We start from the raw sequence: 22,268 nt of genomic DNA, 5'->3' as shown, positions 1-22,268 counted from the left end.
CTCCAAGACCCCTGGCGCCAGGGCAGCGCTCAGCCGGAGCCCGCAGCCGAGCAGGTGAGCCAAGCGTGGCTCCTCGGGGACAGCTTCTGGTGGGAGCAGCTCCAGCTGCCTCGGCACCGCTCACCAGGGGCTCGCATCATCCTGCTGCAGGGCTGCTGGAACCGCCTGCCCAGCCGGGACCCTCCTGCCCTCCCAGTGCCCGCTGGAGGGTGCTCTCCGCCAAGATTTGCACTGCGGATGCCTCCAAGCAGCTCTTGGTGAGACAGAGAGGAGGGACGGGTTGGAGCGGCTCTGGTGGGATCTGCGAGAGGATCCCAGCGCTGGACCCTGCCGGGCACCGAGTGGGGTCCTCACGCAGCCGCATGTGCCAGCCCCAGCTCCTGCCCCCTTTGCTGCCCGCCTTGGCTTTGTCCCCGCAGGCTCTGCCCGGGGCAGCGGCTCGGTGCCCTCTGTGCCTCCAGCCCTCCTGCCCTGCAGCCTGGGAGCCTGTGCCCGCCCGGCCACCCTTGGGTGCCTCTGGGAACTCCCTTTCCTGCCCCAGTGCCCGACAGCTCCTGCAGCCCCCTGCTCTCCCTGTGTCTCCTCCAGCCACCCTGTGCAATGGTGCCAAGGACACCCAGCGTGCACACACAGGCTGCTGGGTCTGCCCAGACATGATCCCGTGCCCCAGGACACTGAGGCAGGACAGGGAACAGCACCTGGGATCGAGATTTTCTCCCACACCATGCACTTTATTTCCCAAGCTACACACAGGTTTTTTGGAACTTCATCTGAGGACTGTGAAATATCCCCAACCAGGCCCATGGATTCAGCTCCCACCACCTCCCCATCCCTGTCCTCCTGCTAAAAATTAATTGGCACAGCCATTACCCCAAGGGTGTCCTACAACCAGGTCTGGTCACTGATGCCATTTGCTACCAAAATGTGCTACAGCATCCACTGTTCTTGGCTCACACACGGTCCTAATCATTATAGCAGCTCCTTTTCCCCCCAAACTCATTCCCTCCCACCCTGGCAGTCCCCACCGTGCGCTCCAGGGGCTGGGCTTTGTGCTCCTGAATAACTTGTTCATTGAAGAGAATGTTCAGCTACAAACTTGTCCTCCAGCTCCCTGGCTTGGCTGTTTGGAGGTGCAATGGACTTTCTGAGTTAACTTCCCTCTGTGTCATCTGTGGACTGGCTTTGTCCTTTCCAGATTGTTGTGGAAAACATTAGTGTGCACAGCGGTGAGATCCATGGTGAAAAATTGAACATCGAGTCCCTCAGTTCTCTGTTCAAGTAATTTTTTCCATACAGGCACCATTCCCCTGGCTCTCACCTGTCTGTAGTCCTGCAGCCTCTGGCTGCCCCAACCACCCACACCTCCTGCTGGGAGCAGGAGCAGGACCAGGGATGTTTTGGAGACACTGACACGTTTTCCGTCACGGAATCCACGTCATCCCATCTGTGCTCCATTAGCCTATTTTTAATCACAATTTAAAGCCATTTTCCAGGAACAAACACAGACTCACTGGCCTGTAACTCCTAGAGCCCCGGTGATGTTTTGGTCCCAGGTATGTGAATTGCTGCCAGGTAGAGTAGGGGCTGCACTAGCAGGATGAATGTTCATAGAATCATGGAATAGCTCGGGTTGGAAGGAACATTAAAGGTCCACTCATTCCACCCCCTGCCATGGGCAGGGGCACCTTCCACTATCCCAGGGTGCTCCCAGCCCCATCCAAACTGGCATGGGCCACTTCCAGGGATCCAGGAGCAGCCACAGCTTCTTTGGGCACCCTGTGCCAGGGTCCCATCTCCCACACAGGGAAGAATTTTGAGAGCAGATCAGCAATTAACAACTCCCTTGTTGTATAATCACATTATTACACCCGCTGAGTCACTGTTGCACCAAATTGGTTTTCATTCCCTACAAACCTCAACTCCTGCAACCCAAGATGCTGAATTCCTCTGATCCCCAGGTGTATGTGCAGGCTCCTGGCACCACAGCCCTCCTGGGGAGGGAATGCCAGGATGAAACTCTGCGCTTCAGTGAGGAAGTGATGTGGATTTCACAGGTTTCATGTATTTTTTGAGTTTACTCCCTCCAGATTTCCTTCCATACTCGGACAGCAGGTGCTGTGCTTGCTTTGTGGTGAGCCCCCCCAAGCCCCGTGTTGCAGAACAGCACAAACAGGAGTGGGAGGGGGCCCACGGTTGGTCCCTTGGGGGCTTCCTCCCATGGGAGAGGCCATTCCCTCACACTGCCATGGAAAGTGCCCCGGTGCTGGAGGCAAGCTTGTGCAGTGCTGGCCATGGCTGGTCCCCGTGGGATCCCTCTCCAACCACTGCAGGGGAAACAGGGGAACCAGGGGAGGGAGAGAGTGGCAGTGTGCTTCGGAGAGTCTCGGAGGGGGCACTGGACTGGGGTATGGCTCCTACACCACGAGATCCTCCAAGTGGGAAAACACCCCAGCAAGCACTGTCAAACAGAGCACGTGGGGCAGGAGCAGCCTGAGCAGGGGAGGGGACCTGAGGGCCATCGCAGAGGGGCAGGACCTCTGTCCATCAGCACTCACCCCTGTGGCCCAGCTGGGCTCACACCAGCGCAGGGAGCAGTCACAGACACACTCACAGACTTTGGGGGGCTCAGAGCAAAGCACTTCTCTGACAAAATGGGACTTTACATTTTGGGCTTCACACTGTGGCCTTTCCTAATCCGAACTTTTAATGTCTGGTGCGGCTGTGAATGGCTGAACTGAGCTGTGTGTGATGCAGCTCAGATCCAAACAATAGGGGCTGCTTTACATGCAACCTATACCTCAAAGGCACACTGCATCACCAGTGTATTTTTCCCTGGCTTCATAGAAATATTTCTAGGACCCGGAGTGGCAGGGGGGTGGTGTCAGTGCATGAAAATAAATAGTGTCACTTTTTTCCAGAACAGAAATGAGTTATTTCAGGTGTGCACATCCAGCACCAACGCAGACCATGGAAAGGAGCATTTGACGCCGTGCTCACCCCTGGCTGGCTCTGAAGAGCTCCTCTGTGAGGATGTCCCTGTCCTCTCCCTCGGGGTGTCCCTGTGAGCTCCCTGCTGGCGCTGGCACGGTGCCTGGGTGTGATGGGGACAGCTCGTGGGCCTCTCCTGCGGGTGTCACTGTGCAATCGCTCTAGAGCCGCCGAGCAGCGCAGCCTGGGAGGGGATTTGGCCGAGCAGAGGGAAGGAAAATATTCCTCATGGCCTGACACGCTGCCAGTGTTGCTGACGGCCAAGAGCTCTGGATTTGGATGCCGGCCCTCATTGGCCTGTCCTTTTCCAGTTGCTCTCCCCCTCCTGCTAAAATCCTGGATGTCACTCTGGTTCTCTCCTCCTGCCTCTGGCTCAGGCTGCTGCTCCTCCTGGGCAGCTGGTGGGGCTCTGAAGGGCTCTGGTAACTCCTGAAAGTCCAGAGCTGGTGGGAGGCAGATGTGGAGGAGAGGACCTGCCATGGGTACAGGTTTACAGGAAAAGCACACACCAGCGTTAGCACACAGCCAAAAACGAAATAAAAGGCCCTTTTATCCCTGCTCTGATGCATTCAGCTGTTTTGAGCCTCCCACACCTTCAAGAGCCACTTGTTCCAGTTCCTCTTCAGGTAAAACTTCCCTTTTGGGTTAAAAAGCTCTTTTTGGAGGAAGAATTCGATCCACCTTAAACTTCTCACTGCTCAGGACCCCTCTTCCTGCCTCAAGACACGACCACCAAACGCGGGGCGCAGCCTCTGCCCCGTCGGAGCCCAGGCGGGGTGAGCGGGGCAGAGGATGCTCCCGGAGCCCGGAGCGGTGCGGCAGCCCCGGGGGAACGCAGGAAGGAAAGGAAAGCGATGGCAGCGAATGGGCGGAGCTGCGATTCCTTTCGTGGGGAAATCAATGAATCAGCGGGTCTGGCACTTCCCTGGCATCTCATCCCACTCAGACACCCAGGCGGGAAGCAGCGCGGGGAGCCGGGGGCTCGGAATGCAGTAAATACCTAAAAATAGCAACCAGCTGATCCTTGACCCCGTTAGTCATCTCCCTCCCCAGGAGGACAGATGAGACCGGCCTGGGCTCCAGCTGAAGCCCTGCTCCTTGCCCGAGGGAGCTTTACCGCAGCGCCATGTGTCCGCAGCAGCCCAGCGGCGTCATTCCATCGCTGGTGCTGAAGGTGGGGTGGGATGTGGGCTGGAAACGCCTCTATTTCCTCTTACAAGCAGATCCAGCCGAGACAGAAGTTGATGGTTTTGATTTCTCCTTTTATCTCGCAGCAGTTATGACATTTATGTCCCAGCACTTCTGGCCATTTCAATCTCAGCATTCCTGGTGAAATCAACCAGAGGCACTTGATGGTTTAACTTGTGACAGTTTAATTCCCCGTCCCCTGTTAGCATCAGCTGGTCTCCGTTTCAGAATTAGCAATGGTAATTGACACCTGAGCACGGGCTAACTGCTCCTGGGCTGTGCTCCAGTCAGCCCCAGTGACAGCTCTGTCAGTCACCAGGCGATTTATGCAGGCTCAGGGCCTCACTGGGATGGGGTTTGGCGCTCCTGATGCAAACTGCTTTTATTTTTTCCTCACTGCCTCTCATGCTCACTCACAAGTTGATGCCCATCGTTATGATGGCCTTATTTGTCTGAGCACAGAACAGGGTGAGCTCGGCATTTGTTACACAGACACAGGGGTGGGCACACACACCCTGCACCTGCGAGTGAGTCCTCAGCCCAAGGCTCCTGTGCATGCCAGGCACAGCTCTGTGATGTGCCAGCTGCGGGCACCTCGCAGAGCTGTGCCCCTGCAGGGCTGGGCAGAGGGGTCAGCATCCTGCCCAGGGGCTCTTGATTCGGTGGAACATGCTTGGATGGGGGGCTGGTGAGCACCTCAGCACAGGGACAGTGCCCATCTCTGACGAGGAGCGGAGCTGCACTCTGGAGCTTGTCTGGCACCACTGCAGGGCCCTCAGGAGCCAGCCTGGGTGTCTGGCAGTGCCTGCAGGTGCCTGGTGCTGCCAGCAGAGCTCCCTCCCCGGTCCGTGTGGGCTGGAGGGAGGCGCTGGGGAGGGTGGGGGGCTGCGGAGCTGTGCCTGGACAGGTGCGGAGCTGCCCTGAGGGATGGGGCCAGCAGCGGCTGCACCCCAGGGGAAGTCTCCTGTCCCAAGCACACCTTGGGAGGTGTGCCCGAGGCCGGCACCTGCGGCCGCTGCTGCTCCAGCTCCATCTGGGACACGGGGAGGCAGACGCTGCCCCGGAGCCCGGGATGGCTCAGCAAGGAGCAGGGAGGCACGGGGAAAGCACGCACCAGCGTTAGCACACAGCCAAAAACGAAATAAAAGGCCCTTTGTCCTCCTTGTCATTAGTCTGTGTCTCCCCATGCAGGGGAAGTAATTATGCATTTCTTCACGCCGTTGTGTGTTCTTCACGCTGCCTGGGGTGCGTGCCCAAACACCTTGTCTGCAGAGTGAATTGATGCTTCTCACTGCCCCATTTCCTGAAAGGGCTCTGTGTTCCCTGTGTTCCATGTGGTTGGGCTTTGTCTGCCTTTGTTTTGCCTTTTTTTTTTTTTTTTTTTTTTTTTTTTTATCTCCCTGGTGCCCTCTTAATTAACCAAATAGGGGCAATTTTGCCTTTAGGGCGGGATCATTTCCCTCATGGGAGAAGCAGCTCCAGCTCTCCAGGCTGTGGCACAGGGACACTCACCAGAGCTGAACCAGTGTGGGAGCTCAGGGCTCCAGGATACCTCTCTACCCATGGGATGTGGCCACCTCTTCAGGAAAAGTAGATTCAAGGTTATGAAAGTAAAATCTCTGCCGTCTCCCACCAGATGTTACCCAAGGGAGTCTGAACTGTTGTGACCCAAAGAGCAGGAGGTGATTTTCTGGGACAGCATCTCATGGTGGCTGAGGAAGGAAGAACTCTGGCTGTGCCAGGTTTAATTCAGATGGCAAATTGTGTGCTCAGCTCCTGGGCAGCGTGTGAACTGCCTCAGCCTGCGTGTCCCACACGGGGTGTCCCTGGGTGGGATGGAATGTTCTGAGAGAGATGGGATTCCTGCACGCTGCTTTGACAGCCCTGATGGTTTTCCATTTCAGCCTTGAGCACTTCAAACTCACCTCCTGTCTCCTGGTTATGATTAACTGGGAAGATGTTGTTGAATTAAGACTATTGATGTCCCCTCCTGAAGATCGGGCTGGTAATAAAGTCATGTGATAGTGTTTATGCTCATACTAAATTAATTACCTGCCATTTTCCTGCCTGTTAATGATTTATTTGTGATGCTTTTCATTGTTGTAATGGGGGACCAGTGACTGATGGACCTCTCTTCTTTATGAGTGTAATTTAAAAGGCAGCAATTAGGGCATTTATGCAGAAATAACAGCCGGGATCCAAACCCTGGGTAGGGTGTGTGATCTACACTGTCTGTTAAATGTCACAGTCACAGTTAGGGGCTCCTGCCTGCCTTCACATCAGCTTGCTGCAGTGGGATGCGAGCTTTGATGAATGCATGAGTGTTTTCCTCATAGCATCTTGGTTTCTTCTGTCCAAAGGGATGGTTTTAAAACTGGCATTTCACAGCTGAGACATGGAGGTGAGGTTTATTGTAGAACAGAGATCAATCACAGCCTTGTGATGAGGCTGTTCCCATTGGAGCTGGGAACATGCAGGGCTGCCTCCCTGCCTTGCTGGTTTGGGATCTCTGTAAAGCCAGGTGTGGAGCTGCTCCAGCCCAAGGTGGGGCTGCGAGTCACTGAGCTGAGCTCAGCCACATTCCAGCTGGGGCAGGAAGCACTGCTGTTGGTGTGGATATTTCACAGAGCCATGGAAAATCCCTCCTCTCTAGGTTCATCGATTACAGCTGTCCCCCAGCACTGCCAAGGCCACAACTACCCATGTCCCCAAGTGCCACATCCACACATCTTAAATTCCACATGTTTGGGGCTGTCCCTCTTGGCTCTGTCCAGTGCCCTCTGGGGCCAGCTCACAGTGGGGTGTGTGGGGCTGCTCTGAACTTCCTCTTCTTGTGGAGCATCTCCAGAGCTCCCCGTTGTCACACACAACTCTGTCTGTCTTGCAGGAAACAAAAGATCAGAACAGGCTTCAGAAGAACGGCTTCTCAGCAGATTTGCTCTGAAAATGGAAACGAGTCCTCACAGAACTGAAGTTTCTGACCCTGTTATAACCACTTCTCAATATTCTAAAAATATTTAAGGCATTTTCTGAACATACACTGGGGAGTTACTTTGGGTCTCTGTCATTGAGACCAGCACGGATCTGTGACTTCTTCTGGGGACAAGCTTGTCACCTATCTCTAGTTCCAGCAGAAGATGTGACCCATCCCCTCACAGCCCTGCTGTGCAGAGCAAGGCCAGGAAGCACCAGCACTTGTCACACGGCCTTCACAGCACAGGATTGTCACTCCTGCCACTTCACCTGTTTTTCTGCCACTGGCAGCCACAATTGTTCCTGATTTAGTGGGCCTGCAGTCAGGGCCAGGGCAGAGAGGGAGCTGGGTGCCCTTCACCCTGCCAGGGACAATGTGGCATTGGAGCAGGTGGGCAGGGGCATACTGGGCATACTGCATCTTCAGCCAGCACTTATGCAGGGAGGGAAAATATTCCCTGTGTCTGGTGAGTATCAAACATTCCCCAAGCCACGAGGGTGCACCAGCATATGGCAGAGCTGCCTCAGCGCTGGCCACTGAGAGGGGCATTCATTAGTGAGACATTTTTATGCTTGAAAAGAAAAACATTCTGATCGCTGTGGCTGGCAGCAGGCTGGTGTTTTACAGTTCTGGGAGGAATAGAAGGATCTGCTTGTTGGCACACTGCCCTGAAATGTTTATCAGCAAACATTTGTCCTTGTTTTCTTAAATAAAAAAAATTGCATATTGCATGTTGGAGTAACAGTCTGCTGGAAACAGGCCCTTTGGAAGGGAATGGGCAGTGGAATCTCTGCTGCAGAGATGCACTTCTCCTCCTTCAATCAGAAATACACACATGGTTTGGGGGAGAGTTCAGCTGGGAAGAGGAGTGGGGGGATGGAGGAGGTTGGTAGCAGAGCCATTGGGAACACTGGGAAGCAGAAATGGAGATGCAGGGGTATGGAAGCACCAGGGGCAGCTGGGGATGGGGAATTAGATGGAGCAGTGGACACAGATGGAACAGTGTTCCATCTAATGTCAGGCTTGGGCTGGACCCAGAGGCCAATGTATCCAGACCACATCACACACTTGATAAGAAGGAGCCTGTGCTCCAGTAGTGGGAAAGTGGCACCAAGGGACAGCATCACACAGGGATTTCTCTTCCAGAGGGCAAATGGTGCATGAAGGTGCCCAAAACCAAAGGGCAAAGCACTGAGCAGTGATGGCATCTGGGCACTGAGACAGCAAATGTGGTCCCCAGAGAGAAAATGCCCTAGTAAATGCTTGACTTCTGAAATGGATAAGAGGTGCTGCCCTGAGCTGCAGGTGTTGCAGTGTGATTTCAGGGTTTACCTCAGAACCCCGGGTCCCTCCCCTGAAGATTCCCTCCCAGGTGTGTCAGTCACCTCTCCTTTCCCCACCCTGACCCTTCCCAGCACTGTCTGTCAGTCCTGACATTCCAGAAGGGCATCGAGTGATTTGCAGATCCAAAGGATGCTCTCCACCCCTGGGGGCATTGGGCCATCCAGGTGTCCTTTGTCCCTTTGTCCCTCCCCTCCTGTCCCTGCTTGGTGGCTCCCTGCCCCTTCCCTGCCCTCTCCCCGGGGTTAAAGGAGCAGCAACCATGGGCTCAGGGAGTTCTGTTGGAGCTGGTGCTGCATTCAGAGGCCTGTGGGCCAGAATAAAGCTCTGGATCCAAACCCTCCATCAGAACCAACTCCTTTCCTTCACCATCGCCTTAAAGCTTCTCCACAGAGAGAAACCTGGGGAGCAGCCCCTGTTATGGGGGGAAGCTCCATCCCAGCACCACCAGAGCTCCTGCAGGCCTGGAATTGTCCCCACGGGCCCAGCTGCAGCCCCCAGCCAGCCCAAAGTGTCTGTGGGGTGAAACACCACACACCCACAGCCCAAAGTGTCTGTGGGGTGAAACACCACACACCAGCCAGCCCAAAGTGTCTGTGGGGTGAAACACCACACACCCAGCCAGCCCAAAGTGTCTGTGGGGTGAAACACCACACACCCAGCCAGCCCAAAGTGTCTGTGGGGTGAAACACCACACACCCAGCCGGCCCAAAGTGTCTCAGGGGGAAACACCACAGTGCCACTGTTTGGTTCAGCAGGGAGGGCCAGACAAGCTCAGGTACGTCCTGTCTGGCTGTACTGGTAAATATCAATGTGCAGGGGCAGTGGAAAGAGCAGCATATGCTCCCCCAGGATGGAGGCCCTGAGGTCACCTCTCGAGGCCCTCCTGCAGTTCCCAGGCATTCCCAGGACCAGCTCCTTTGGTGACACCGCTCCCCAAGTCCTTGCACTACTGGCTGTGGGGAGAAAATTGTGTCAAACCGCAGGCAGAGTCAGCTCACCTTGGCCTCTCCATGGGCTTGGGGTGCAGCACAGAAGACTTTCTTTTGATTCTTTCCTGAATCACTCCATCTCCTTTAAGGCACTGATGTCCCATTGTGGGTCAGGAAAAGGAGTGATTCGTGTGGGCACAGGGCTTGCACAGTAACGCACAGCGGGTGGAGCAGGTCAGCCTCAGACACTCCCCCAGAAACCTCCCCAGCAGAGGCCTAAGGGGGATGCACTTTAGCCATGGCCTTGTTGGAACACTGGAACTGGAGCCCAGCTTTGGAGGCATCCTGGAGAGACCACCAGCTTTTGTCCCCAGCTCGTGGCCACAGGGCAAACTCTGCGTGTGCCGATGGCACTGCAGACACTTCCCCTCTCTCTGCAGCCCGAATGGATTGGCTCTCAAGGTCCATGTGCAAGGATTTATCTTCCCTTGCTTCCCCTTTGTTGAATCAGTGGAGGCAAATTAGGTCATGTGGAGCTAAATTGAGCATTAACTATGCTCCCTTCAGAACTGCATCTGCAGCCTCTCTGGGGAAATCAAAATCATTTCAAAATGTGACTGGGATCTGCTCCTTTCCTTTCCAGTGCTGGAGAACTCTGGGCTTTTCAGAGGGGCCTCTGAGAGAAAGCTCCTCAGGAAGAGCAGGGCTTTGTGGAGGCATGGGGATGCAGGTTGGCTGGGAAGGGGCTGGGGTGTCCCACCTGCCTTGGTGGCTCCCCCTCCTCAGCTCTGCTCCCACATCTCACGGTGCTGCTGTGCCTTCCCCTGCTTTCTGCACACCCATGATGCTCTGTGTGCAGAGTCAGCAGCTCCGGGTGGTGGGATCAGTCCCAGCAGGATCCCTCACAACCCAACCCTCCCACTGCTGCTGCAGGACCTGGGAAAGCTGCTGAGAGTCTGGAGTGAGAGCTCCAGAGACTGTCCCACCCCCGTGGAACTTTGTGTGGGTTTGACCTGTGCTGGAGCCCCATCCCTGCCCACTGCACTGCTCACAGCTCAGCTTCCTCCTGCAGGAATCCCTGGCAGCAAGGACAGCATGGGTTCCCCGAGTCCTGGGGAGCCAGGCCCTCCCTTTGGGCACTCCTGTGCCACGGGAAGATCTGTGGCTGGAGCTGCTCTCCATTACCCCGTGACCAGGAGCTGCTTTCTATCACTGCCTTCACGTACTTCTTCCAGATTAGCAAGCTCCAAAGGCAGCCTGATGGTGACCCACCACCAGCACGTGGAGTAGTGAGGGACATTCCTCCTCACTCTGAAGGCACCTGGACTAGGGCAGCTCCTGCCTCTCCTGGAGGAGCTCAGCCCACCTGGCCAAGCCTGAGAACCCTGGGATCAGTATTTCATAGGCACAATTTGGCCAGTGTTGGTGGGAAGGTGCAGGAAACTCCTACTTGGCTCCTCATGGCTTCTGTGGCACAGGGTGAGAAATCCTGTCTGGAATGGTGCCTGCAGGAATAATGGGGTAAAACCTGAGAAAAGCTGAGTGGAAAGGGAATGGCTCCAGTCGTGAGGCTGGACTGGGTGGGAGGGAGCCTCTGGCTACACATACCAGAGTCACTCTGGGGCTCTTTCCCCCTTCCCACTCTTTTCCCAAGCTGTCCTCTCCAAAAAGGCCTGTCCTCACAGGCTGGTTCCATGGATAAATTCCAGGTAAGTTAATGAGACCTGAGAGGTGCTCATGGCTGCCTCAGCATCAGTGAAATGGTGCTCTCCAGTGTGTGAGGTGGTGAAAAATTCAGCTGGAGCACCACACCTGGTGTGGGCTGTCCATCCATCCCGCTCCCAGTGACAGCACCAGCAAGGGGGGCATGGCAGCAGGATGAGCCCAGAGGCTTTGATTGCAGGGTGAAAGCTGCACTTGGGGCCTGCTGAGGGTGCCAGAGCAGAAGGCTGGATCCACAGAAGCTGCTGACACAGGAGAGCAGCGTGGGGCTGGCTGGGCTTCCCTCGGGATGCATGCCCCTGATGGAGGCTCTTCTTGGTGCCTGAGGTGAGCAGCTAAGTCAGGCTGTGTATCTCAGGAACGTGCTCAGGGGCTGCAGGAGCTTCACCAGCCCCTTGGGAACTCTGAGTGACTCCTGGAGAATCCTTGCATGTATGGAAAACCCTCCTGCACTCACCAGCTATTCACCAGCAAACCTCTGCCAGCTAAAACCAGAGAACTTGAGTGCTGCACAGAGGAGGAGAAAACCCTGAGAGAGTGGTCTGGTACCTCAAGAAACAGCTGATACCCTCTGGAAACAGACTGTGTCCCTTCCTCATGGCCCTGACGTGACCCTCCCTCCCTGCCCTGTGGTTGCTGTTCTCAGGCACTGTTGGGCTCCAGGAGCAGCAGCTCCCGGGTGCTCCTCTTGCTCATTTGGTGGGAATTGAGAAGAAGCTGCAAGTGACCGGGTAAGGTTTGGAAGGAACCTTAAAGATCATCTAGTTCCAACCCCCTGCCATGGGTGGGGGTGCTGAGATGCCTGAGGGATTTTCCTGGGATGCCCAGTAGCCTGTTGTAAATACCCTGGGGGTATTGCAGAACACTCATGGCCTTTAGAAAAACACCCACATTCCCTAAAATAGTTTCCCAGCCAAAGCTGAGATGTTATTTAATGAGCCTTGAGTTTGGATAAGGCTGGTTTAAGCAGATCCTTGGGTTTTCTCAGCTATACAGGGCTCTGAATGAGCAAAAATCCAAGTTTCTGCCAGGAACAAATGTGTGTTTGCACAGATGGGAGGGTTACCTGGTTCTCTCCATATGAGAGGGGTTATTTACCATAAACATGTTTGCACTGGAGCTGTGAAATGAAGGCATGCTGATTGAAAACCTTGGAGCAGCTGTTGTCTCGGCATCCCCCAGGAAACTGTCACTGCCAGCTTTTCTTCCCATGGAAGTGACACTGCAGATCAGTCTAGGGAATGAGTGTTGTGTTGAGGAGGGGTTTCTGTCATGCTGCCAGGGGAATAGCAAATTCCTGTTTGATGCATTAAGCAGCATGTAAAAATTTAATCAAAACCGCATTTATTATACATGATAGTGGGGAAAAAAAAAAAACTGGTAAGGGCTTCTACTCTTCATTAACTGCCTTTAAATGACTCAAGAGGAGAGGAAAAATGCTTCATCTTAGCAGAAAAGCTTGAAAATAAGAGTGTTGCCATTAGTATTGTTGAGGTGACCCAAAAAGTGTTTGGAGCAGATAAACTCCCCCTGGATAAAGTGCAGTGCCTGAGCCAGCGGCTCGGAGCAGCCCAAGGGATTGTGGCGCCCTGGGCTCCTCATCCCCTGGGGTCCCTCCTGAGTGGCACTGGCTGGGGCTGGCACTGAGCAGGAGAGGCTCTGTCCCTGGCTTTTTCCGTGCTGGAGGCAGTGGCACGGGCACAGCCGTGGGTGTGACTCTTGGGTGACTTTTGCTTCTCCTGCAGGAGGGACAGCGGTGTCCCCAAGGTGCATCGGGTGTGGGCAGGTCTCCCTGGCTTCAGGGTGACCTCAGGTGCATGGGGGGCTGCTTCTGCTGCTCACAGTGCCCTGGATGCTCCCCTAGCAGACAACAGCTCTCGTCCCCCTTGGCTGGCAGTGGGTAGACTTGGCTGCTCCTCTGCTCTGTTTAAGCAGAGGTTTGGTGAGCTCGGTAACTGGGCAAACAACATCAGCTTAGGAAGGTAAAGATCTGTTATTTCCAAGGTTACAGCTGAGTGGAGGCATGACAGCATCCTTTGTTGGTGGAAAGGAAAACCAACAAGGGAGAGGCTCTTGGACTAACTCAGAGCAGAACGAAAGGAAGGAGTCAGAGCCTGGTGAGGATGAGGGAATGGAAATCTGGGAGGTCTCCTGGGTGGCATTCCTTGTGCTCAGTTTGTCACATTCTCCTTCTCTCCCTAGAGCTGAGGGCACCAAGCACGGTGCCCTGGAGGGGAGGGCTCATGCCCAGCCCCATCCAGGCACGGCCTCACTCGGGTGAGGAGCAGAACCTCATGGGGCTCCTGGGAAACCTCCTGGGCCAGTGTCCATCGTGCTGAGACAGCGGGAGCGCAGCTCCAGCTCCCTGCAGGGAAGGACACGGGCAGGAGAGCGTGGAACACGGGAACTCACTTCTGGCAGCTGCTGTTCTGAGAGGGCTGAGAAAATGTGGGCAGGTTTTTATGGAAAGGGTAAAAGCCTCCTGTGCAGACTGGAATTCCTGATGGAGCTCCTCCCTGAGCCTCTCTCCTCATGGTATGCAGCAGCACTGCCAGGGCTGAGAGTTGAGCTGTGCCTGTCTGAGCATGGCTGAGGCGGCTGGAAGGGTCTGGAAGGCTCAGCCTGCAGGAGGGCTCGGGGCAGCTGCTCCTGCCCTGCATCCCAGAACCAGAGCTGCCAGATCCCCTCCATGGGGTGGGAAAGTGCCCCTTCCTCTTAAATAACCACTTTGCCTTCCCTCCTCTGCCTCCTCTGTGTGCCCGCGGCCCTGGGGCAGCAAGGGAAAGGCTGAGGTTGGCACGGCTGAGAAATCAGATAAATCAGGAGAAGAAAACTTTTGTTTTTTTCCCCAGCAGTTAAAGAAAATTAAAAAAAAAAAGAGAAATGAAAGGAGAAAAGCTGGTGAGAGGAAAATTAATCTGGAAATCAGGTCTCTAGGAGCCAGGGGGAAATTGTTTTCAGAGAGAAAATTATTGCAAAATACTGCATGAATAGGATTTTACCCTGTCAGACAAAAAATGCAGCTGAGGGAAGGCTGGGCTGGTGGCAGTGGTAATTGGTTCTGACTGTAATTTAAACAAGGCAGAAGCTGCTGGAGCAGGGCCTGGCAAAGGCAGAATTCTCCTGCTTGTGAGAGGAACTGGGTGGCCTATTGCTGGAAAACAACTTTGCTGAAATGTTTAATTTTGTGATTTTTTTTTTAAAGGAAAACAAACTTATTTCACTTTCCAAACTGATGTTCTTAAATGCAATGTGGGGATTTTTTTCAGATTAAAATGAAAAAAACTCCATCCCAATGAAATAGTTTAATAAGAAAATGGTAATACTTCTATTCTGGAGAAATCCAGAGTGGTTTTATTTGTTTTCTTGCTTTAATACTGGGCTGAAAAATAAATAAATACTTTGCCCTGATCTGGTGTGTGTATGTGGGGGTGGAGGGGTTAGTTGTGCCAGCTGCAGAGTCTGGGAGCCCTTTTTGTACCGAGGGGAGAAAATGTTGAAATGTAGAAAACACATGTCAGGAACATGATGAGGGGTTAGGAGGTTATTTGGCTCTGGCTGTATTGTTGGGTTTTCATTGGAAAATCAATAATAATCTTGTCCCCATGTGCCAGCAGCAGCCACTCAGTCTCTTGCAGATCCATGGGGATGAGCTTGTCAGTCAAGTCATCTAGATCCAAACCCTTGGAAGGTACTTGGAAAAGGGAGGACTCATTTAAGGCAAACACGATGTTAAAATGTGTTTTTTTCTGCCAAGACTCCCTGCCAAGGGATCCCTGTCCCCACCACATCCCTTTCACTGCATCCCTGGCCCCCTTGCCTGGAGCTCGCAGCCAGCACTGGGCAGACACAGGAGCTCAGGAAGGCCCAAGCAAGGCCCCTGACCAGCACCAAACCTTCACTCCAGGCCAGCAGCACCACAGGGCTCCCACTTCAGTCCATTTCACACACTGGACACTCCCAGGGGCTTGGAAATCTGTGGATGTGTCCATACCTGTGGTGGCAGCTGGAGTTGTCACCAGCCTGGGAATACAAGAGAGAAAATTTTTATTTAATAGCAGCTGTTGCCATAAAAGATGGAAATATGGAGTGAATGTCCCAGAACTTCATCACTATCCACGGATTTTACTGAGGGAAGTTACTGCCGTGGCTCATATGCAAAAACTGTCTCCTGATGATTCCTGGGCAGAAGCAGTGCTTCCCAGCTTCCCAATTTGTGCTTTTTTGGTTTAATCTGATGTCTCAGCACAATGCCATCAGAAGGAGCCAGAGCTGTTAAATCCATCCAAGCCATGCTTCCCAAAACAGCTCCTGAATTTCCTTTCTCTCTCTGTGCTATTTATATTCCTTGTGCTTATGGCGAGAGCTCAGCTCCAACGCTGCCTTTTCTGCAAGTAAATAAACCCTGTATTCTACTTTTGTATCCTTTTTTTTTCCCCCCAGGAGGGCTGAAACAGCCACTCCGGCAGCAGCAGGAGGGTGCAGGGGGCTGTGGGCTGGGGCTGCAGGGATGAATTCCCTCTCTTGTCCAAAGGGATGAAGTGAGAGGTGTGCTGCAGCCCCCCGGGCTGGGGAGGATGCCGGAGAAGGGAAGCCCAGCACCCCACTGGAGCTCATCAGCCCAGGCCAGCCCCTCTCCACACCACAGCCACATTTCAGCTGTCTCTTTCACAGGCAGACCCCCTGGAAGCCCCCGATTAAGCTTTGCCTCATTTTTTTAATTTAAAATCCAGCTGCCTGCAGATGCATGTGCAGCTTCAGTGACTCCTCGGTCCAAAAAGCTGCTGAGTGGATAAATGGCTTGAAATGGTTGATGCAGAAACTGGGTCTTGTCATTTCCAGGAGGAGGAGCTCCCATGTCTTTTCATTTTACAAAGTGCTTGGAAATGAGTTAAAAGATCAGCTGAAATGGAATGGAAATTGTTTGAAGTTCTCTAAATATGTGTATATGGGTACACACACAGGGGAAAAAAGGGAGAAAGGGGGAATTCTAGTTTCAGCTATTTTCTTTTTGCCTTAGGTATACTAATTTTATTTAAGCTTTTCATTAGGTTTGGTAAAAAAGTCTTGCTTTTTATTTTTAATTTTCTTGAAGATGTTTCTGGGATCAAGATACAGCATCAGCAGCCTGGGGAATAGGGAAGGAGACTGGCACAAAACCTTGATATGTCCTAAGTGATGGAAAGTACCTGTGCTAGGGGTTAGGGAAGAAAGGAAAACCTTTGTGCAATATGAGTGTATCTCTACTAAAGGATTACACAGCATCCAGACTTAAAGGGTTACATGGCAGAGGTGTGATTATGTGGCTCATGCAATTATCACCATCAGGAAGGTGATTTCCAGCACAGGGCTGAGGAATTCCAGTGCTGATGCAATTTGCTTCCTCTCTAATTCCTCAAGCCATTAATCTGAACAGACTTTTATCATCCCCTTGCTGCCTTCCTGTGCATGCAGGATGATAAATGATCCCCGGGCCACTCTGGGTTGTTGTGTTGTGATTTACTGCCCAGCGTTGGCTCTGGGGCTGGGCTGGGCTGTCAGAGCCTGGCAGGGCAAGGAACCAACACCCAACACTGCGCTGGGGAACTGCAGGGGGACTTGATTCTTTTTCCAGATAGCAGTTTCTGCTTAATTTTCAGAACTTGGGTCCACAAAAATACCTTTGGAAGTAATGTAACAGCATCCTGCAGTGATGGCAGATCTGGAGCCAGAGGCACTAAGCTTGGGATGTTGTGCAGGGAAAAAGGCAGCTGCTCCTGCTCATCCTCTCTGTGGCTCCTCTGTGTCACCAACACTCTGGTTTTTTTCCCTGAGCTGCGCACCACGTGGCTGATGCCTCCCTGTCCTGGGGGATGCTGTGGGAATGGCACAGGGATGCCTCCCCTGCCTGTCACCATTGCTCCCATGTCACACCATTACTTGCTTAGGTCGAGCACCTTTGGTGACGGAAGGGATTTAAGCACCACATTTGATGCTGAGCTAAAGGTGGGAATGTGCACTACTTTTTCCCCCCCAAAACCCCACTGTGGTGGTTTGTCTTTGTTTAAATCACATTTCTTCCCTGGCAGCCAGCATGGCATGCTGCAACCTCATAGAGGGTTTGGGAATGGGGAAGGATAACAACACAAAGAGGACATCTCCCTGGATCCTCCATAGTGTAGTCCTGTTCTATTTACCAGCCCAATGCTGTGCTGAACTATTTTAGCATCATCTGTTCTCTTCCACAGCATTTCATTGGAATTCCCAGCCCTGATGTTGTGGATGCGTTGGACATTGGTGAAGCTCTCGCTGCCTCTGAGAGCCCTCCTGTCCCTCACTCCTGTGCTCATTCTCCCTGCTTCGATCCCTTCGAGCCCTCCTGTGCTCACTCCTCCTGTCCCTCACTCCTGTGCTCATCCTCCCTGCTTCCATCACATATTCCAAATGCCTCGTTCCTCTCCTGGCCTCATTTTCCAGCACGGAACGTTCCCTCTCCGGCATGGATGCTGCATACCACGGATGCTGCATACCAAACATGCTGCAGAGCCTCTGACGTGTTCAGTTCAAGGTCTTTTCTCTAATGGCCTCAGGTTTATCTTCTCAAAATCATTCCAAAGATCTTGCTGATTACTTAGGAGGAGCAAGGCATGTGCTTGGTGGTGTCATTGTGGGTGTGAATCTTAATGGCAGCCTGCAAGGTGGGTCAGACTGAGGGAGAGGTAACACTCCCCTCTGCACCATTGTGTACCATTAGTCCCACATGCACTTGGGGATTAAAGAGACCAGTCTAATTAAAACAATACAAATCCGGATTTCCTGAAGTTGGACAGGTTAATGTTGTGTCATGCTGCAGCAACCTGGAGCTGTGAATTAGCCTGGCTGTGCCTGGCCCCAGCAGGCTGCATGGCCAGGGCTGCCAGCATCGGGCTCTGAATCACATCTGCTCGAGGTCTCCAGCAGACTAGAAAGGCTTAATTCCATGGGTTCAATAAATAATGTGTCTGTTTTAAACACAGACAGTAATTCATGGCCTCTGTGTAACAGTAGCTCAGAGATCTTAATTTAAAAGGTCTTTATAAGGATGATGCTCTCCTGTGCTGGGGATGGTTATGGAGTCTCTCATTTTCAAATTACTGGGTAGAACTGAGCCCTGTTTTAATCTGGCCATTAATTAGAGGGAGTAATTGTTGCCCAGTGTCTCTCCAGGCGCTCTAATGTGAACAGGAGCAGTCATTTAGTGTGGTGCTGGTGGACGGACGCCTGCGGCACTGAGCTCTAATTGGGTCCCAGCCCTGGAGAGGATGGGACTGAGCAGAGCTGGAGGCTCCAGACTGCCTCGTTCATCCCTTTGGTTGTGATGAGTTCACTGTCTGACTCGGGTGACCCACGGGCGGGGACGATGCAATCGGCGCTAACGAGAGCGGGGTTTGCCTGGGGTCCATGAGTGGGGTTTGCCTGGGGTCCATGAGTGGGGTTTGCCTGGCGTCCATGAGCGGGGTTTGCCTGGGGTCCATGAGCGGGGTTTGCCTGGCGTCCATGAGCGCTGCCAGCACGGAGCAGTGGGCAGGGATGGGGTCCTGTCCCCTGGGAATGGGCTCTGCAGAGCCCCTGTACCTGCAGCCAGCTGTGAAACTGGCACAGGCGTGCCCAGGCAGTGTCTGACACACTGCACGCCTCTGGGCTGTCCCGGCTTTGGGACACGGCAAGGGACACTCGGCTCCGTGCAGGAGCTGCAGGGAAGGGGAATGGAGAGGGAGATGGAGCCGAGGGGCAGCTCCCGGGTAAAGGGTGCTCGAGCCATGGGGAGCAAGGAGAGGACCAGGAACAGGAAGGCAGTGAGGGCTTGAGAGCTGATGGGGGGGACTGAGAAGGACAGGGCCAGAGAGAGCACTGAGAACAGGCAGAGGAACGGGGAGCAGAGACCAAGAGAGGGCACAAGAGGGGATGGAAAGGAGGGAGAAGGACTGGGAGCGGGGAGAAGGACTGGGAGCAGGATGCAAGGGAGGATATGAAAGGTGATGGAGAGGAGAGAGAGGGAGGAACTGGGAGCAGGAAGTGGGGGAGCATACAAGAAACAATGGAGAAGAGCCCATCCCATGGAGCAATAGGATCAAGGATGGTCTGAACACCTGAATCACCATTTGCCTTCCCTTGCCCTGTGTCCTGGGGGTGATTTGTTAGAGCAGGGGCTCCCTGGGTCCAGACCCTGGTGCCCAAGCCCAGTTAGGGTTCTCCCAAAGGAAACATCCCAGGTGAGGATGCCAAATCCAGACTGTGTGTTCCCATCTCCCGCTCCAGTGGTGTTTTTGTCTGATTCCCGTGCCTCACTCCACCCTGGAGGGCTGCAGTGAGCTCCATTGAGCTCCACAGATTAAGCTCCCAGGATTTACCTGGGGGAAGGGGATGAGCAGAAAAGGTGACTTTAGGAGGTGTTTTTCTTCTGCAGCCAAGGTTTCAGAGCTGTGGCTCTTGGATCCCGCATCGTCCCAGCACAGAGAGGGGGCAGTGGGACAGAAGGAAGGCCTTTGTTGTGGGAAATGGCTGTGGTGGGGCAGATGTTTATTGAACCCATTTTCACCAGTGGATATAAAAATCATTTTCATCCTGATCAGGCTGCAGTTTCCTCCCTCTCCTGTCACATGCTCCTGCTGCCACTCACCCAGTGAGCGCTGCAGCTCAGAGAGGGGGTTCCTTGGAGTGCCCAAATTTCTATGGGTGCCTCTGGTAGAGATGGGTGGGGGCTGATGGGGGCAGTTTTCTGGGATTTGGGGCTGCAGCTGCTGAATGGAGCAGTTTGGGCAGGGACCAGCATCGCTGTCAGCGCTTGCACCCCAAAAGTGTCTGAAAGTGAAACGGGGCCATTTCCCAGCAGAGGGGAGAGGCACTGCCTGGGATGGATCCTGTGGATGTGGCACTTGGGGACATGGATGGTGGTGGGCTTGGCAGCGCTGGGAGCACGGTTGGGATTGATGGTCTCAGAGCACTTTTTCAATCAAAATGATTTCATGTTCCTGTGTGCTGCAGGCTTGCAGGGAGAGAAGCAGGCTTGGAATTAAGGATAATCTCCACATGCTGAAAAAACAGCCCAAAATCAAAGACAGAAAATTCAATAATAACAAGTGCAAAGCACTGCACTTAGGCAGCAGAAAAAAAGAAAAAAATCATGCAAGAAGATGAAAGGAGGAATAATTTGCTCTGCAGTGGACTCCATATTTTTTATTTATTTACTTCCCATTTTTATAAAAGCAACTTCCCAGGCCTGGGGCAGCAGGGCCAGAGACAGATTTGCACACTTGTGGGAAGCCCAGAGAGTGGGCAGAGGGGCTGGGATATTCTCTGGGTGTCCCTTCCTCCAAGCACCTTGACCCAATGCCAGGCTCTGCTCTCCCTCAGATGAATTATTTCACAGCCTGACTGTGACTACAGGCAGCCCCCACCCTTCAGAGAACGCTTGAATGTTTGGGGTAAAATGATGTCCAGGCTGAGAGGGGCCCTGGCATCATCCCAAATGGGCCCATGGCAGGATGGAGCCAGCCTGGGGCTGCAGTCCCACATCATCCCTCAGCACTGGAGTGACTGCTGGACTGGGAGCTCCAGGCTGCAGAGACAGAGGCACGGGAGTTAATGGATGGGGAGCAGGATTCGATGTGCTTTAGTGTCTGTTTGAAGAGTCATGGAACACTTGGGGCCATTTAATTGAAAGTAACTGTGCAAAACCCAGAATTAATTCTTATTAAACATCTGCAGTGACATTTTCTTAAGTGGAAATTAAACAGGGATTAAGGTGAAGCCTCCTAAGACTCTCCCTGTTGTGACCAGGAATATTTTAAGGCACTGGAGTATGTTAAATTTGAAGAAATGAGCTGATCTGGATGCACTCGTGTTTTTCCCTCTCTCTGTGGCTGCTCAGGCAAGCAGGGGGAGCTGGAAGTAGAGCCATAGCAAATGCAATCATGGAATGGTTTGCGTTGGAAGGGACCTTAAAAAACATCCAGTTCCAACCCTTAGCCATGGACAGGGACACCTTCCACTATCCCAGGGTGCTCCAAGCTCCATCCAGCCTGGCCTTGGACACTTCCAGGGATGGGGCAGCCACAGCTGCTCTGAGCATCCTATTCCAACAGAAACCCCATTCGAGCTGCTGGTGTGTTTGAGGAAGGAAAAAGCACAGACAAGGAGGAGGCAAGGGAGGGCTGGGAAGAGTGGCCAGGAGGGATGCAGTGCCAGGGAAAGGGGCACCTTGAAGGCTCCATCCCTCTCTGGGGCTGAGCGCTGGTCACTGGAGCAGCAGCCACGTGGCTCACGCTGTTCCACTGATGAGAAGCATGACCGGCTGAGAAGATAAAAATTTGGCTGGACATCAGGGCAGGAGAGCTCCTGTGTTTTTTGTATGATTAGGTTCCCAACAGAGGCTGTGTGACACCGTGCCCAGAGCTGGAAGGAGGAGGCTGCTGCCCACCAGCTCTGCTCAGCACAAGGCTCCCAGCTTCCAGGCCCGGCCATCTCCTCATCCAATGTGCTATTCAATTAATTAAATATTCTCTCTTCCAGATTGCTGGCTGAGGGTGACACATGCTTAATGAACAGCTGCAGGTCCCTAATCACATTGGCAATTAGGAATGTAATTAGAGCACTTGCAAATGGTTTTCATGCTGATAAAACATGACAGAATGGAGCATTTTCACTCACTGTCAGCTGCCAGACAATCTGTTACCCATCTAATGGCAATTTAATTACAAATTCCTCCACTCCCCTGGTTTCCGGTCACTCGGGCCCATGGATAATTGGGCATCTCTTGGGTTCTGCTGAGGCGTCACCCGGCAGCACTGGCCTGGAGCTGGGCATGGAGCAGAGGGAGCTCTGGGGAGGAGGTCCAGGCAGTGCTTCCCTCCCACCTGCCTGCTGCTGAGCCTGTCCCACCTGCGGGAAGGGCTCGAGCTGTGCCAGGGAGGGTTAGGATGGAGATCAGGAAAGGATCTGCCCCAGAGGGTGCTGGCACTGCCCAGGCTGCCCAGGGAATGGGCACAGCCCCGAGGCTGCCAGAGCTCCAGGAGGGCTTGGACAGCACTGCCAGGGATGCCCAGGGTGGGATTGCTGGGGATCTGTGCAGGGACAAGAATTGGACTTGATCCTGATGGGTTCCT

The sequence above is a fragment of the Melozone crissalis genome, unplaced genomic scaffold (genome assembly GCF_028551555.1).
Source record: "Melozone crissalis strain CALT ecotype California unplaced genomic scaffold, PUWL_Pcris_2 ptg000068l_1, whole genome shotgun sequence".
Classification (NCBI taxonomy): Eukaryota; Metazoa; Chordata; class Aves; order Passeriformes; family Passerellidae; genus Melozone; species Melozone crissalis.
The sequence above is the reverse complement of the archived record's forward strand: the minus strand, read 5'-3'. Positions refer to the sequence as shown.